The sequence below is a fragment of the Orcinus orca genome, chromosome 17, assembly GCF_937001465.1.
Source record: "Orcinus orca chromosome 17, mOrcOrc1.1, whole genome shotgun sequence".
In the NCBI taxonomy this organism is placed as follows: domain Eukaryota; kingdom Metazoa; phylum Chordata; class Mammalia; order Artiodactyla; family Delphinidae; genus Orcinus; species Orcinus orca.
Window position 1 is genome coordinate 51651797 of NC_064575.1, and position 18378 is coordinate 51670174.

General features: G+C 42.7%; 1 pseudogene; it reads right to left on the reverse strand.

The window, feature by feature from the left end:
- Nucleotides 1-1370: 1370 nt before the first annotated feature.
- Nucleotides 1371-16179, reverse strand: LOC101270954 (sal-like protein 4; annotated as a pseudogene).
- Between the last annotated feature and the right edge of the window lie 2199 nt (nt 16180-18378).

The following is an 18378-nucleotide window of genomic DNA, read 5'->3' on the forward strand; positions in this document are numbered from 1 at the left end:
TTTTCTGTAACAATATCCACTTCACAGTGTAAACAGGTCCTATTACTGTGTTCACTTACAATTCCAGAAGGAAAGGCACAACTTGGCAAAACAAAAAAAAATTTTTTTTGGATCCTAAAATCAGGTGCAATTACCGAGAGACAGACTTGAGAACAGTCACAATCCACTTTTCCACATTGAGGGGCAAAGACTTCACCTAGAAATGGGGGTCTTTCTTTCTCCTTCCTTTTTAAATCCTCAAGAGTAAAGCTTCATTGTCTGCTTAATATCACATATACAAAAGGGGGGTTAAGAAAAAAAGAACCACAACAACATCTTGAACTTCCAGCTGCTCCACGAATACATCAACTCTTAGGTTTACAACAGGGCCTAGGAACACTTCAGCCGTCAACAAATAAGAAAACAGAGACTATAGCTACAAAAATAACACATGCATGATGTAGATAAATTAAAGCTTTCACACCCAAGACTTGCCTGTTCCAACTTGGTAGCCTTCATGCAATACTCAGGAAAAAAAAAAAATCTTCATAATTACTTGGCGTAAGTCACAATCAAGGAACTTCTGGTACAAATTAGTATAAGAAGTTATTAGTATATAATAAGAAAACATGCCCTTCTGGTGAGCTTGTTTCTTCAAGAATGGACACCCAGCTCTTCAGAGTAGGCACTGGTGAACTAAATTAAGTCACCTGAGATTCCCTGCTCAGGTGCTCACCTCTCCTGGTTTTAGGAAGAAGAAGAGCATCTGGAAAGCATAGGGAGGACCTTGGCACTCTTGGGGCTCCAACTGAACTGCATTTAAATAAGCAGCAACACACATGTTGACTCTCTAAGGACTAAAATCCGTCTACTTTAGGGCATTCTACTTAAGGTTCCAAGGTTGAAAAAAAATTTGGAATTCTACAACCTTGGTTTAAAAAACAAAAAAGTACATTCAAAAAAGAAGAGAAAAATGGGTGTAGGGTTGGGAGAATACAAAACAGGTCCCTAAACAGACGTCCATTTACCAGCATACAGTCACCCCAGAAGTAAGTACACAATACCCACCTACCCACTCCCAACCCCCAAACAGGCAAAACAGTTGTCTTCTCCATGGTGGTTCAACACCTTCCAACTTGAAATAGGTGACAGTCTTTGGAAACAGTTACTCTAGGTTGTACAAAGGTTTTATGTATATAGTTTGTTGCAAGTAACAAAAGTACTCTGCAAGACTCGCTTCTTTCCAAAATTAAAAAAAATTACTAGTCTGTATTTGTTTTAGCATGATTTTTTTTCTTTTTGTTTGTTTGTTTTTGCAAAGCAGCATAGCAACATTGTGACTGTAGGATGTGCCTGAGGTTGCGGTCACAACTCAAAACATTATTTGCACATCAGGAAGAAAACTGGAGGAGATGGGGATCTTTAAGGAAAACAAACAAAAGAGGTACAGTTCTAGAGAGGTCACTGCACTGCTCCTTCGACGTGCGCTCTCCTGTAGCGTAGCTGGTGGCCATCTTGTTTTCCTCCAGGAAGTGAGGGAACTGGTGTTTGGGGATGCTGTCGGCAGCTCCCGGCTTCTCCATCTCGGCACTCATGGCCGACTGGGAGCCGTCCATCTTGGAGGTAGCAGTGTTATTCACCACAGACCTGGCCCCCAGCGACACCGGGAGGGTGGGAATGCCACCACACTGGATCATGGAGATTTCGTTGGTCTTCATAGCCAGGTCACCATTGAGCATGGTGGTGTACTGGTTCCACACAACAGGGTCCACCGTCACTGAAGGGGCCAGGATTTCCTTGGGAAATATCTCGGGGACCCTCTTTCCGTCCGTTCCTAATAGAGCCATGGTGTTCTCCATGGCCAGCTTCCTGCCACGGCGTTCTGAGCTCTTGTTGGCCCCATGCGTCATATAATGGACCTTCAAGTTGCCTTTGGTGGTAGAAGCTTGCCCACAAATGTTACACACGGAAGGCTTCTCCCCAGTGTGAGTCTGCTCGTGAATCTGAAGCGCGCTCGCAGGTGAGAAGTTCTTCCTGCACCTCGTGCAGCTGTGCTGCTTGGCCTGTCTTCGGGGCTAGACCGCTAACAAGGGTGTCATACCTGCAGACATGGTCGCAGGACCAACAAATGCACCAGGAACTTCAACTTTGACATAGGTTGGCTGGGCTCAGATAAATGTCGGTGGGCCACTGCTCTGACCTTCCATCTCAGTGCGGTTGTTCTCGGAGCTCTCCACTTTGCCACCAGCATCGGGAGACTTGGACTTGACACTCTCCGCTTGGCTATTGGCTGGGGAGACTGCCTGGAAGGACGTGGTCTCCAGGACATCTGGACCTCGGCTCAGATACTCCTGGTCCCCCATCACTGAGGAGGAAGAGTCGTTGGTCAAGCCATCACTCTCCACTGAACCATTTTCTCGGCTGCTCTGTCGCTGCAGGACAAGACCAGCGAGACCCGCCTTCCCCAGGGCATCTAGGGAAGCCACCGAGGCCAGCCCTAGAGTAGGTGATGGCGAGTGGATGCTGGGAAGGGGCATGGGGAGCTTCAAGGAGCTGCCAGGGGCCTCCTAGGAGCAGACTTCATCTACATCGATGCTCTCGACATCATCATGACAGACAATGCTTGTACTGACATTTTCATCGACCATCATTGGCTCGGGACACATATAGTCACAGGGATTCTCCGGCAGAGGCGTGTTGGGAATCTGACCACCCGTGTGCATCTGAATATGCTGCTGCAGCATGACCGCGTTGGTAAACTTCTTCTGGCGGATGGGGCACGAATGCTGCATCTTTATGGACGTGTTGGTCCAGTGCACCCCAAAGTGCGTCTTCAGGTTGCCTTTGGTGGAGAAGGCTCAATCACAGATCTTACACTGGAACAGCCTCTCCCCGGTGTGGGTGCAGTAATGCATTATGAGGGAACTTTGGCAGCTTAAGACACGGTGGCATATGAGACATTCGTTGGGATCGGTGGTGGTCTTGTTGATGTTCTCCACCAGCTGCTGAAATTTCAGGGTCTCTGACCCCAGCTCAGGTGTCCCGCTCCCTTGGAAGCCACCAACCCTCAGGGGATTATGGTTTAACCTCACCCCGGGTAGGATGGATCCACCCTCACTTTCCGGAGAAGGCCTGGGCTGCAGATTGTTGGGCAATGGGCCACCATGAGGTCCTTGGGGTTAGTCCCCAAAGAGAGATTCTGAGGTAGCCCTACATTGGGGGTCCCTATCGCAAAGATGGGCTCTCCTTAGAGATATTCATCTATGGAGACAGGGCCAGAGAGCGCGTAGGGAAGGCCACTGCCTGACGCCATCTTGTCATGGAACTTGGCAAACAGCTGGGGGTTTGCCTTCACCTGGGGATGCTGATGGAAGTGCGCCTTGAGGCCGCCCTTTGTGGTGAACCAGTGGCCGCAGGCAGAGCACACGAAGGGTCTCTCTCCAGTGTGGGAGCGGAGGTGGATCTGCAAGGAGCTATCAGTCCCCAAAACCTTGCTACAGTACTTACACTTGTGCTTGTAGAGGACTTTGTCCTTGGGTTTGACATGTACCGGGGAGACACTCGGTGGCTTCCTTTCCCTTTCTTGGACGGGTCTAATGCCATGGCGGAGAAGGGGCTCTGGAAGAGCACAGAGCCTGGGGCTTGAGGTAGCAACACCCCCGAGGGGCGCGACAGGACACTGGGTAGTACCTGGGTCCCATCTGGCTTCAGGGAGAAGGGCGTCAGCGCCGGGGACGCGGAGCTGGCAACGGAAGGGATGCTGGTGTGAGGTAGCTTGGCTGGTTTCAAGGTGTTCAGGGGGCAAAGCTGGGCTCCCCGCTTTCCGGATGAGTAGAGCCACAGCCGCCGAAGCCTGCTGGGACACGTGGCCGCCCAGCGTCTTCAGGGAGTCGGGTCCGGCCACGCCGCTGCAGTTGAGGGCGTGGGAGGTCCACAGGTTCACCTGCATGCAGATCTGCTCCGCGAGCTGGATCTGCTGCTGCTGCAGACACAGGATCTGCTCGAGGACCCAGGGGATGCTGCTGGCGCCGGGCAGCAGGGCTGGGGGCGCGTCCGCGCTCCGCCGGTTCACGGCTGCCTTGGTGCCCCGTGGTGCTTGACGCGTGACATTGGTGTTGGCCACTTTGCCTTTGGGTAAATAGCTTATGTCCTGAGGTGTGGGTGGCAGGGCGGCCTCCGTCTTGAAGTACACGACGGACTCTGCCCCGGCTTCTCCTTCGTGTCCCCTGAGCTGCCATCATCCTCTCTGTGACCATCCTTCCTGCTTGGGCTGTGTGACTGGTGGCTCAGCACAGCCCCGGAGAAATCTTCTGAAGGCACCGGCCCCTCGCTGTCGTTCATGATGAGGACAGGTGGATGTTTAGTGCGATTTTTCTTATGGTCTAAGAATTCTGAGAAACTGAACAACTTGGCACGGCGTTTCTCACAGATGTGAGTCTCCTCCCGCCGAGGCCTCTTTATCCCTGCTCGGTCCACAGTCACGTCACCGCCACCCCCTGGGGAGTTCATTGGAGCACCCGGCTCCCCGCCGCCGGCGCCGCGTATGCATGCTCTGGGGCTCCCTGCTGCGGCTGCTGTCCTCCTGGTCGCCCTGGTCCTCCTCCCAGGTGATGTGTTGCGGTTTCGCCTGCTTGGCGCCTCAACGTGGTGCGAGCATCGGGGCTCCTGGAGAGCCGCGGTTATTTGCCCGCTCTGCCACAAATTCCTGGAGCTGGGAAATTCACCCCCCTTTCGGCAGGAACGCGCATGTCCCAGTAAATTCCTGATGCTGTCTTTAAGTTCTTAATTTGTGTGGTAGGTAGAATAATGCCTCCTCAAATATGTCTGCATCCTAATCCCCATTGAACGTGGCACATTACACGGCAAAGGCGAATTAAGATTGAAGATGGGGACTTCCCTGGTGGTGCAGTGGTGAGGACTCCACATTCCCAATGCAGGGGCCCCGGGTTTGATCCCTGGTCAGGGAACTAGATCCCACACACACGCTGCAGCTAAGAGTTCGTATGCCACAACTAAGGAGCCTGCAAGCCGCAACTAAGGAGCCTGCCTGCTGCAACTAAGGAGCCCTGGAGCAACCAAATTAATTAATTAATTTTTAAAAAAGATTGAAGGTGGAATCTAGGTTTCTAATCAGCCAACCTCAACATAGAGAAATTATCTTGAATTATCCACATGGGCACAATGCAATCACAAGAGTCCTTAAAAGTAGAAGAGGGAGGCAGAAGAGGAGACAGAGTCAGAGAAAGAAATGTGACAATGGACGTGAGTCAGAATGATGTGATGTGAGAAAGGCTGAACCTGCTGGCTTTGAAGATGGGGGGAAGGGACCAGAGCCAAGGAATGTGGGCAGCCTCTAGAAACTGGAAAAGGCGAGGAAGCCGATTCTCCCCTGAAGTCTCTAGAAGGGAATGCAGCCCTGCCAGCACCTGGATTTTAGCACTGGGACCCATTTTGTACTGCTGACCTCCAGAACTGTAAGATAAATTTGTATCCTGTAAGCCACTAAGCTTGTGGTAATGTTAGAGCAGCAAACAGAAAGCTATTACAAAACCGCATCTAGATTCCAGGAGATGTTTTGCAAGACTGATGGCCCTTTTACTTCACTTCCTCACCGCCTCTCCCTCTGATTCTATAAAAGAAACTGGCATCCAGACCCAGATAAGATGGTTTTTCAGAGACACTAGTCTGCCATCTTCTCAGTCTGCCAGATTTCCAAATAAAGTTGTATTCCTTTGCCTCAACACCTCATCTCCGATTCGTTCGCCTGTCGTCCAGCGAGCGGGGCGAGCTTGGACGCAGTAACAAATTTGGCTTAGCCAGCCAGGAGCCTTGCTGCTCATGGCTAGCCGGCCCCGCTCAGGGAATATTGGGGCAGGGCCCTAGCAGCTGCCAGGACCATTGTCCTGAGGATCTTCCCTTCAAAGTTCCCTTGAAGCGGCACCAGCTACCCCAGCACTTGGCAGTTGAGGCAAGGAACCAACAAACTTCCATTTCGGGAACTTCAGTTCCATCTGGGGCTACAAGTCGATGGACTCGATTCGATTCTGGAGGGTAAGTCACTCCGGCATGCACGCTAGGAACATATTTTCCCCTCAGTCTGGGTTTTTCCTTTATGGGAAAGCCAATCTGGTGGAGGTACCCTGCTAGAAGGGGGAATTGTTGTTGGACTCTACCTGATTCTGGGAAGCGGTTCACTGGGAACTAGTTCATTGGTTTTGTAGGGTAAGTCTACCCGATTTGGGAACTGGTTTGTTGGTCTTGTCTTGGTTTTCTCTTGGTTTTGTGTGCATCAGTGCTAGAACTTGTGCCTTTTGTGTTGGAATTTGTCTGCGTCTTTTCTGTCTTGGTGTTATCAAACTTTTAAAAGTGGAAAATATCTATCCTGAAGGAGAGCCCTTTGGGGAATATATTAGATAAATGGGCAAAACATACCCGTGAGCCTATGACTAAGAAAGACATGATGTATTATTGTAATAGGGTGTGGACCCAATATATGTTAGGATCAGAAGAACGATGGCCCCTGAATGGCTCACTCAATTATTACACAATCTCACAGTTAGAAATGTTCTGCAGAAGAGCAGGGAAGGACTTCCCTGGTGGTGCAGTGGTTAAGAATCCGCCTGTCAATGCAGGGGACATGAGTTCAAGTCCTGGTTCAGGAAGATCCCACATGCCGCAGAGCAACTAAGCCTGTGTGCCACAACTACTGAGCCTGCGCACTACAGCCCGCAAGCCACAACTACTGAGCCTGCGTGCCACAACTACTGAAGCCCGCGCACCTAGAGCCTGTGCTCCGCAACAAGACAAGCCACCGAGATGAGAAGCCCGTGCACCTCAATGAAGACCCAACACACCCAAAAATAAATTAATAAATATATAAATTTATTTTAAAAAAAAGAGCAGGGAAAAGAGTTGAGATTCCATATGTAGGAGCATTTATGCTATATTGCATCAGGAGGAAAAGGAGTCAGAGGGCTGCCACCTTATGGTTCAGGGATCTGAAAGGAAACCCAAGGGGAAACCTGTTCTACAAGTGAATAGAAAAAAATGAGAGTGGGGACATGTTATTTCAAAACTGAAACCCCCCTCCAGCCTATCCAGCTCCCCCAGTGGCCGAGCTGGCGGCACTGGCAGTTGTTCCAACTGCCCCCTCCCATGCTGCCAACATATTCACTGCCTCCTGTTTCCCCTACCCAAGGGGATCAAATAGAAGTTTCTATGGTAACCTCCGGGGCACAGGGACCTGGTTTAGTATCACCATCTAAGACCAGACAGGGCACCCAATTTGGACCGGGAGCCACTTATGCAGCAGGGCAATTTCCCTTGCCCCAATATCTTGTAAGAGGCCATCAGACTTCCTTGCACTTGAGGCATCGGATTCTGATTTCCCCACAGGGGGGCTGGGTAACATTGACAGCGGGGAACAAATTGATTGATTTTCTAATAAATATGGGAGATCTTAAGAGGCTTGTAAATGCTAAACAAAGGGGAAACAAAGTCATTCCAGGAGAAACTTGCCTGTATCTTTGAGATACAAATGTCTATCTGGTCTTCTCGAGAACCCTTACCTCTGCCATCTTTTCAAAATGCAAATTTCGAAAAAGCGGGTACAGTAATTTAGAACTTGACTTGTTTTCCATAAATATTAGTAGAAAGGGTTTAGCCATCTAGACAAGCCATCTAGACAAGTGAGCTTGATTTGTTCCATCTGCCAGAAAACCAACTTTAATCCTCTTTTGTAAACTGATGGGTTTTACATTGCTGTACCTGACTCAGGGCTGAAATTTTGAAATGAGAACTATGATGTCTCTCTGTTTGTTTGTCTTTGGATAACATTGCTGAGGTTAATCTGTAAATGAGCTCTATTTAATTGGCTTAAAGAAAAGTAAGCGCTTACAAACCAAACCATTCTAAATACAAGAGAAATTAAGCTAAATGAGTTTCAGGTTCATGTGAACTGGGAAATACATAGTATTAAATTAATACCTGGTATTAATGTTTAAGTTTGTTGATCTAATTAATATAGACATGTCTTTAGAGCCATCAACATTAAGTATAGTACTTTCACTGCATCTAGGTTTAATAAAAGTTCAATGAAGTCTTGTTATATCTGTTGCAAATTTGTCAGCAAGAAAAATAACTTGATATGATGAAACTTTAAATATAAATGAGATAAGAGCTTTTAGGTAAACCATAAGAATAATTATGTTCTAAAAATCATCTAAAATAGTTTCCCCAGATTTTGGTAACTATTACTTGCCTCTTGGTTGTCACTGGAAATTAAGGTTTTTAAGAATCGGGGATTCTAATTTAAATATAAAATTAAAGCTACTGAAAATAATAAGACATTAAAAAAAAAAACCCCACCAAATCCAACGACATAAGAATCATACACCATGATCAAGTTGGACCCATTCCAGGGTCACAAGGATGTTCAATATATACAAATCAATCAATGTGATACACCACATTAACAAAAGAAAAGACAAAAGCCACATGATCATCTCAATAGATGCAGAAAAAGCATTTGATAAAATTCAACATCCATTCATGATAAAAACTCTCACCAAAGTGGGTACAGAGGGGACATATCTAAACAAAATAAAAACCATTTATGACTAACCACAGCCAACATAATATTCAAAGGTGAAAAGATGAAAGCCTTCCTGCTAAATTCAGGAACAAGACAAGGATTCCCACTCTCACCACTTCTATTCAACATAGTATTAGAAGTCCTAGCCACAGCAATCAGACAAGAAAAAGAAATAAAAGGTATCCAAATTGGAAGGGTAGAGGTAAAACTGTCACTGTTTGTAGATGACATGATACTCTATATAGAAAACCCTAGAGACTCCACACAAAAACTATTAGAACTAATAAATGAATTCATCAAGGTAGCAGGATACAAGACTAATATACAGAAATCTGTTGCATTTCTTACAATTATACTAAAATGAAATATCAAAAAGAAGATAGTAAAAAACATTTAAAATTGCATCAAAGCAAACAAACAACAACAACAGCAGCAACAAAAAAACTAGGAATAAACGTAACCAAAGAGTTAACTATAAAACTGAAAACTATATGCTGAAAACTATAAAACATTGATAAAGGAAATTGAAGATGACTCAAAGAAATGGAAAGATATCCCATGCTCTTAGATTGGAAGAATTAATATTGTTAAAACGGCCATAGTATCCAAAGCAATCTACAGATTTAATGCAATCTCTATCAAAATACCCATGACATTTTTCACAGAACTAGAACAAATAATTCTAAAATTTATATGGAAGCACAAAAGACCCAGAATTGCCAAAGCAATCCTGAGGAAAAAGAAAAAAGCTGGAGGCATAACCCTCCCAGACTTTAGACAATACCACAAAGCTACAGTAATTAAAACAGCATGATGGACTTCCCTGGTGGTCCAGTGGTTAAGAGTCCATCTTGCGGGGGCTTCCCTGGTGGCACAGTGGTTGAAAGTCCGCCTGCCGATGCAGGGGACACGGGTTCGTGCCCTGGTCCGGGAGGATCCCACATGTCGCGGAGCGGCTGGGCCCGTGAGCCATGGCCGATGAGCCTGTACGTCCAGAGCCTGTGCTCCACAATGGGAGAGGCCACAGCAGTGAGAGGCCCGCGTACGCAAAAAAAAAAAAAGAATCCATCTTGCAATGCAGGGGACACCAGTTCGATCTCTGGTCACAGAACTAAGATCCCACATGCCACAGGGCAACTAAGCCAGGGTGCCCCAACTACTGAGCTCACGTACCACAACTAGAGAGCCCATGTGCTCTGGAGCCCACGTGCCACAACTAGAGAGAAGCCTGTGCACCACAATGAAGAGCCCACACATTGCAATGAAAGATCCTGCGTGCCACAACTAATACCCGACGCAGCCAAATAATAAATTAAAAAAAAAAAGTTTAAGAAAAAAAAAAAAAACAGCATGATACTGGCACAAAAACAGACATATAGGTCAATGGAACAGAATAGAGAGCCCAGAAATAAACCCACACACCTATGGTCAATTAATCTACAACAAAGGAGACAAGAATATACAGTGGAGAAAAGACAGTCTCTTCAGCAAGTGGTATTGGGAAAGCTGGACAGCTACATGTTATTCAATGAAATTAGAGCACTCCCTCACACCATTTAAAAAAATAAACTCAAAATGGTTTAAAGACCTAAATATGACATGACATCATAAAACTCCTAGAAGAGAAAATAGGCAAAACGTTCTCAGACATAAATTGTAGCAATATTTCCTTAGATCAGCCTCCCAAGGCAAAAGAAATAAAAGCAAAAATAAGCAAATGGGACCTAACCAAACTTAAAAGCTTTTGCACAGCAAAGGAAACAATCACCAAAATGAAAAGACAACCTATGGAATGGGAGAAAATATTTGCAAATGATGCAATGCAACTGACAAGAAGTTAATATCCAATATATACCATCAGCTCATACAATTCAATATCAAAAAAACCAAACAACCCAATCAAAAAATGGGCAGAAGACCTAAATAGACATTTCTCCAAAGAAGACATACAGATGGCCAACAGGCACAGGAAAAGATGCTCAACATTGCTAATTATTAGAAAAATGCAAATCAAAACCACAGTGAAGTATCATCTCACACTGGTCAGAAAGGCTATCTTCAAAAAGTCTACAAATAATAAATGCTGGAGAGGGTGTAGAGAAAAGGGAACCTTCGTACACTGTCAGTGGAAATGTAAATTCGTGCAGCTGCTATGGAAAAGAGTATGAAAGTTCCTTAAAAAACTAAGAATAGAGTTATCATATGATCTAGCAATCCCACTCCTGGGCATATATCTGGAAAAGATGAAAATGCTAATTTGAAAAGATACATACACTCCAGTGTTCATAGCAGCACTATTTATAATAGCCAAGACATGGAAACAACTCAAGTGCCTATCAACAGACAACTGGTTTAAGAAGATTACATATATATGTGTGTATATATATATATATATACATATATATATGATACACACAATGGAATATTACTCAGCCATAAAAAAGAATGAAATATTGCCATTTGCAGCAACATGGATGGATCTAGAGGATATCATACTAAGTGAAGTAAGTCAGACAGAGAAAAACAAATATTATATGATATTACTTATATGCAGAATCTAAAAGAGAATACAAATGAATCTATATACAAAACAGAAACAGATTCACAGACATAGAAAACAAACTTATGGTTACCAGAGGGGAAAGGGAGGGGGGAGGGATAAATTAGGAATATGGGATTAACAGATATAAACTACTATACGTGAGATAGATAAGCAACAAGGGTTTTACTGTATTGCTCAGGGAACTATATTCAATATCTTGTAATAAACTATAATGGAAAATAATCTGAAAAAAAAAGTGTGTATATAACTAAATCACTTTGCTGTAACCTGAAATTAACACAGTATCAACTATACTTCAATTTAAAAAGTGGGGGGGCGGGGGCTTCCCTGGTGGCGCAGTGGTTGGGAGTCCGCCTGCCGATGCAGGGGACACGGGTTCGTGCCCCGGTCTGGGAGGATCCCACATGCCGCGGAGCGGCTGGGCCCATGAGCCATGGCCTCTGAGCTTGCGCGTCCAGAGCCTGTACTCCGCAACGGGAGAGGCCACAACAGTGAGAGGCCCATGTACCGAAAAAATAAAAAAATTAAAAAAAAAAAAGTGGGGGGGGCGGGGAGGATAGAAAGCTAATACAACTTATAAATGCTCAAACTATTGTACTGAGTAGTCCAGTTTTCCCCATTCGGTACTATTCTAGCCGTTTGAATGTGAAGCAGAGAATTGGTTTTCTGTATCTTGCAAGGCTTGCTTATAAATCTACATAAGGCCCACAGCTGGCAATCCTTTTGTTATTTGTTACTTCACCTGTCCAAATCCAGTGAATTAAGAACCTTTTTTCCAGTGTCTGATGCTGTTTTTAACATTAGCAAATCTGTACAAGCTGCACAAGGACATTGAATATTAAATTCTTTAAAATTTCTTTGCCAAGTTTCACTTAGTTCATGATGATTATAGTCTCCAGGGATGTTTCTGTCTCTTCTGTTAACATGGAGGATGTCATGTCATCTATTGGTGAAAGAGAACCGCTCTTTGTTCTTTTTCTCGGCAAACCTCCTCTCCTACTGCCATCACGAGGCACTAATGGGCGCTCAGCCTCCTCATGGTTACTGGCCCTGGCACCACTGTTTGGCTCAGATATGGGCAATAAGCCAGCTCTTCCCTGGTACTTCTGAAGCTGGGGCCTGAGAGCAAGTGTTTCAATCTCTCTGATGGTGAAGTAGTGAAATACTGGGGATAGAAACAACGAGTGTCTCAGCTGAAAGAATAAAGCTGAACAGAGGAGCAGGGAAAAGCAAGAGAGCAAGAGAGGAAAACCTCACATTCTGGGTTCTTGGCACCTCTCATGCTTGAGGCACAGCTTAATCGAAGACCTTCCCAAAGCTTATTTATATGAGCAAATAAATTGTTTTGTTTGGATTTGGTTTGGTTTTTGCCTAGCTTAGTTTGAGTTGGTTGGGTTTCAGTCAACTGGATTTTAGTCTGCAAGGAAAAGAATCCTGATGAGTACTGACAGGGGTCTATAAAACTCAAGTTTTCATTGATCTTGCTTCTAACCATGAGTTAGGGGTTTCCAGATCTGCTAAAAATGCCACCAAATAATTATCACTATTATACATTCTTTGGACAATTTTCAAAGTCCTTTCACAAGTCACTTTTATTCTGGTATCTTGTTTTCAGTAATTTTCAAGAGTGTTTTATAGAACCATGTTTACTGAAAGTGATTTATTAAAAATAAGGTTATAAGGATAAAAGTTGGGAAATGTTGAACACTGTCTCTTGGAGAGTCACAATAAGGATGATCATATTAAAGTCTCTGAGAAGTGTTGTATTAAATAAAACTGATCAGATAGTTTACAAAAATAACTGATGGATTTTAAATGTATGAAAAAAAGTTCAAGTTCACTTATAAGTAAACACAAATTTTAAAACTATCACTATTTAAACCAGATTGGCAAATAAAGAAAATCATGTTACTACACTGTTTTGGGTAGGATATGAGGAAACAGGAATTTGCATGCATTGTCGAAGGCAATGTAAATTGCTGTATTATCTTTGGAGGATGACTGACAATATTTATGATAAAAATACACACAAACTTTGACTCCCCCCTTCTGCTTACAGAATATTATCTTATAGATATGCTTCTGCAATTGCATGAGAATATTCATTTCAGATTTTTTTTTCTAATCAAAGACTTGAAATAACCTAAACGACCACTATATTGCACTGGTTATACAAATTGTGATTCAACCATATAGTGGAATAGTATGTGCCCATTAGAAAGAATGATATAGATCTAAACCAAGATTTCAGTGGCACCATTGCTGCTCTGGGCTAGATAATTCTTTATTGTAGGAGATTGTTCTGTGCACTGTAGGATATTTAGCAGCATCCCTGAACTCTACCCACTAGTTGCCTGTGGTACCCACACCCCCCAAGATGTGACAATCAAAGATGTATCTAACATCACCCCCAGTTGAAAACTACTGATCCAAGTGAACCAATATTTCCCCCGAGATATATTAAGTGAAGAAAGAAAGATGCAGAAGTGTGTTTAGTGTGCTACCACTTATGTAAGCTATTTACCTATATCTAGCTATATATTGATTAAATAAGATGCTTATAGATGTGTACAATGAGTCTGGAAGAACAAGAAACTGGTACAATTCTTGATTTTGTGAAGAACTGGGGGACAGAAGGTGAAGTGAGAAGAAATCTTACTTTTCATTTTATGTGCTTTTCTACTGTTTGAATTTTTATCGTGTGTTGAATATATATGCATTACTTTTCAAAGAAGCCTAGAAACTGGTTTAACTTTGTTTAACCCAACAGCTCCTAAATTATATAATTCCATGATTTTCCCCCTGAATAACACGCAGAATGTACTTTAGGAAACATTTCCTTGGTTCCCTTTCATTGTATCATTTTTGAGGATCCAATAGTTTTCTTATTTGAGTCCAGGAAGTTACTAGTTTTAGAAGGTTTTGATCTGAGAAGTACAGAGAAGCCCATTTGACAAACTTGACTTAAGCAGAACCACTGTAATTGAGTTCAGTTATGCCAAATGGCTAAAAGTTTATTAGTCTTGCCTGCCTTCCAAAACCCTGCTGATGCAAATTAAGTTGTTCTTTCCATACAGCATTCACTTTTAGCTGGCCTGAAAAATTTTCCCTCCTCTGTTTCTTATAAACATGGTTTCCAGTTGTTCTGTGGTGATGCTCCAGTACTTGCTTGAATCCTTGCTAAACTCTGCTGTTTAAGATTGAAGATGGTACCTTCTTATTAGAGTAAACATTTACTAAGGGTATAGTAGGTGTCCAGTACCATAAAAGGCACTTTGCAAACCCTGTCTCTGTTACAACAACCTTGCAAATGTGATATTATTGTTCCCATTTTTCTGATGAGGAAGATGAGGTTCCAAAAGTCACTTGCCCAAGGTTACTCAGCTTCCACGCGATGGGTCTAGGATTCAAACCCACCTCTTTCACCCTGGAGAAAGCCTGCACTCTTTCTGCTGAATTTTTATTCCTTACCCTATTCCGCTATCACAGGTCTTCTGTTTCCTCAAGAATAATTTTTCTGCTACTTTAAATGCATCTCAAGCAAGATTTTTCCAATTCTTCAAGGATTGTGCTAAAGGCAGTCAGAGGTTGGTAAAAATGCTACTTCTGTATCCCATAACAAAGCCTGTGTTGTCAAGAGTCAAGTCTTATCCCCTGTCATGTGTTATATTTTGAAACAAATTTGTAAGACCACTGACACGCCCCCCACCGTCTGAGCCTATTATTATTTTAATCTCTGCTGAAGAGATACAACTGCCCAAACTGATTAAATTAAAATGCAATTTAGGTTCAGAAAGTTGCATGTCTAAAGGAATAAAATGTACAGTTTCCATAAATGAGTTCCTAAGATTCTAGCTGTCCAAGGTACATTTGGGTGTCTGCAGCTATTTGCAAACTGAATTGTCTTTGTTCCCCAAGATAGGGATGATTTATTCATCTCTGCAGTAACCAATCTCGACCAAATATTCATTGCCCACCCAAATCTGTGTAACTTTTCAAAGGATTGAGATACAAATGCCTTTTGTTCAGCCACAAAGGACATCAACTGAGCCTAATGTTAATAGTTTCCTCGTGCAGTTACATTTAACAAGATACATAGTCCATTAGGCTCTTGTTTAAGGCCTTGGGCATAAAATGAAAAATTTTCAGCAATTAGTTTGGCAGAATTTCTGGCTCTTGAGGTCCCTGAGGCAACCAGTTAAAATCAGTAATGCCTAACGAGATCATTTTCATCGTGTTTCTTTTCAATTCACTGTATCAGGCCTTTCCTTTGGTAGTTTTCAGCTATTTCAGTCCTCTTTTTAGACTGCATAGTGTTTTCCAAAGTATTTTCAGGAGGAAGCTAATCCCCAAAAGTGTTCTGCAATAAAAGAGTTTCATAGTTAAATAAGTTGGGGAAATGCTGCATTCTATAGATATTTTTTGGATAGCTGCAATATGCATAAGCAAAATAAAGGCTCTGAGAGGTTCTATAATAAAGAAACGTGTTTAATTTGTTTTAATCTAATTTCTCTGAAATTTGTTGAACCAGAGATGACCCCTCTTCTCCCTCTCTCTCTAACACCCATTAAATCTCACAGCGAATTTATTTACCTTTGGAAAACACTGACATTGGTTACTGCAAGGTCAAGGGGACAGTTTACTCCTTTAACCCTTTCTGTAGTGAGACAATTGGGAAGTTTGGAGGATGCAAATTCACGGGAACTCCAGACTTCAAGTGAGACTCATGGCAGGGTGCTTGCTGTGTAGACATTTGCTAAATGTTCACCGAATGAATAACTCCTTCTGTGGAAAAATGATTGTTTTAGATCAGCTTTAGATTTACAGAAAAGTTGTGAAGCTAACGCAGAGTCCCCATGTACCCCACACAAGGTTTTCTCCTGTATTAGCATCTTCTGGTACTGTGGTAGATTTGTCACAATCAATCAATACTGATATGTTATTAACCGAAGTTCATACTTTAATCGGATTTCTTTTGTTTCTACCCAATACCCTGTTTCTGTTCCAGGACCCCATCCATGACACGAATACATTTAGTCGTCATGGCTTCTTAGGTTCCTCCTGGCTGTGACAGTTTCTCAGACTAGCTTGTTCTTTTGTCACCTTGACAGTCTGCAGGAGTACTGATTAGAATGGTTCCTTTTAATTTTCCTCTTCCCCTTGCTATTTAATTGGTGGAAATCAACCATTGGCGTGCCCTTTACAGTTTTTGCATAAACCTGTGAACAAACTCTTCCAAATGGGAGATGAAGGACCCCTGGATTGGGAGAGCCAGGAGCACAAGCAAATGCTGAACGAACCAGGGTGTGGACAGCATTGCAACTGGTATACTATTCTTCTTGTTTGTACCACCTTTTTTTGTTTGTTTTGTTTTGTTTTATAATTTTTATTGGGGTAGAGTTGATTTAAAATGTTGTGTTAGCTTTAGGTGTATAGCAAAGTGAATCTGATACATATACATATATCCACTCTTTTTTAGATTCTTTTCCCATATAGGCCATTACAGAGTATTGAGTACAGTTTCCTGTGCTATACAGTAGGCTCTTATTAGTTATCTATTTTATATATAGTAGTGTGCATTTGTCAATCCCAATCTTCCAGTTACCCACCGGTAACCATAAGTTTATTTTCAACATCTGTGGTTCTATTTCTGTTTTGTAGATAAGTTGACTTGTAGCCTTTTTTTAGATTCCACATATAAGTGATATCATATGCTATTTGTCTTTCTCTATCTGACTTACTTCATTCAGTATGACAATCTCTAGGTCCATCCATGTTCTTGCAAATGGCATTATTTAGGTTTTTTATGGCTGAGTAATATTCCACTGTATATATGTGCCACATCTTCTTTATCCATTCCTCTGCTGATGGACATTTAGGTTTCTTCCATGTCCTGGCTATTGTCAATAGTGCTGCAAGGAACATTGGGGTGCATGCATCTTTTTGCTTGCACTGCTTTGCTTTTTGCTTTTCTGCTTTCTCCTTTTTTATCTTCTTTTGTTACTAGCAGGTGCCTTGAAGGTGAGGAAATGAGATTTTTCAGCTTTTCACATCCCTCAGTGAGTCCCCTTTAGTTTACATCTCTCCTCTGTATCAAGTGCATACTCGGAAAAAACAAAGCCCACTGGGATTTGACTTTGGCAAACTCTTGTGCTCCTGTGGTCTTCATCTCTGGTCTTCATCTTAAAAAGGAGAAATGCCTTGCTAGGCTTATTCTGGTATTTTAACCATCCCTATGCCTGTGCCTAGAAATCTTGCTATGAGGTTCCTAGGCTCCAAGGATAAAACCAGATCTTTTCTGATGTTACCATCACTGGGGGTTTTCTTTCTCTCAAAAAAATAAGATTTATGCTAATCAAGTGAATGTGTATACTTCTTAATTTCTATTTTTAAAAATAATATCCTCATCTTTTTTCCATGGAGGCTTTCCTTGTTGATTATTATAGTCTTTTAACATTAAGGTTTTACCACTGAAATTGCTGCTTGTTTCTTCATAAGGGATTCAGTGACTTCTCGTAGAGAGACCTCACTCCTCACCTCATGTGCTGGAACAGGCAACTTTTGCCAGGAGTTTTGAGTTCATCTCTGTCAACTGGTCAGTTCCTCAGTTGAGTAAATACTAGACTGTTTCAACAACATTTGCTCAATTAATCATCTTCTCTAACTGGTGTTATTGCTTGTTTGGAACAAATTTCTTTATGACTTTGCTTAGTCTTCTCACTGCCTCCCTCTTTCCCTTTCTTTCTCTTCCTCATTTACTTCCACCTTGTTTTCTCTCCTCTGCACTGAGCTCAGGTGTGATTACGTCCAATAAAAATCAAAGTGTGAAGAATGGTGTGCACTCTGTAAAGTTCTCAGGCAGTATTTGTAGTTTGTTAATCAGAAAGGATTTCTGAACTGAGGCTGTTCTGGGGGATAGGGTAAGGGAAGAGGTTTGGTCGGGTATTTCTGCTGCTATTTGCTTATGCTAGATACGGGTAAACTATTTTTGCAAAGGGCCAGACAGTAAATATTTTAGGCTTTAGGGGCCATACAGTCTTTATTGCAACTGCTCAGTTCTGCCATTGTAACAGGAAAGCAGCTGTAGACAATACGTAAGCAAATGAGCATGATTGAGTTCAATAAAACTTTATTTATGAACACTGAAGTTTGAATTTTATGTGATTTTCATTTGTCACGAAATGGTATTCTTTTAAAAAATGTTTTCAGCTATTTAAAAATGTAAAAACCTTTGTTATTTCGT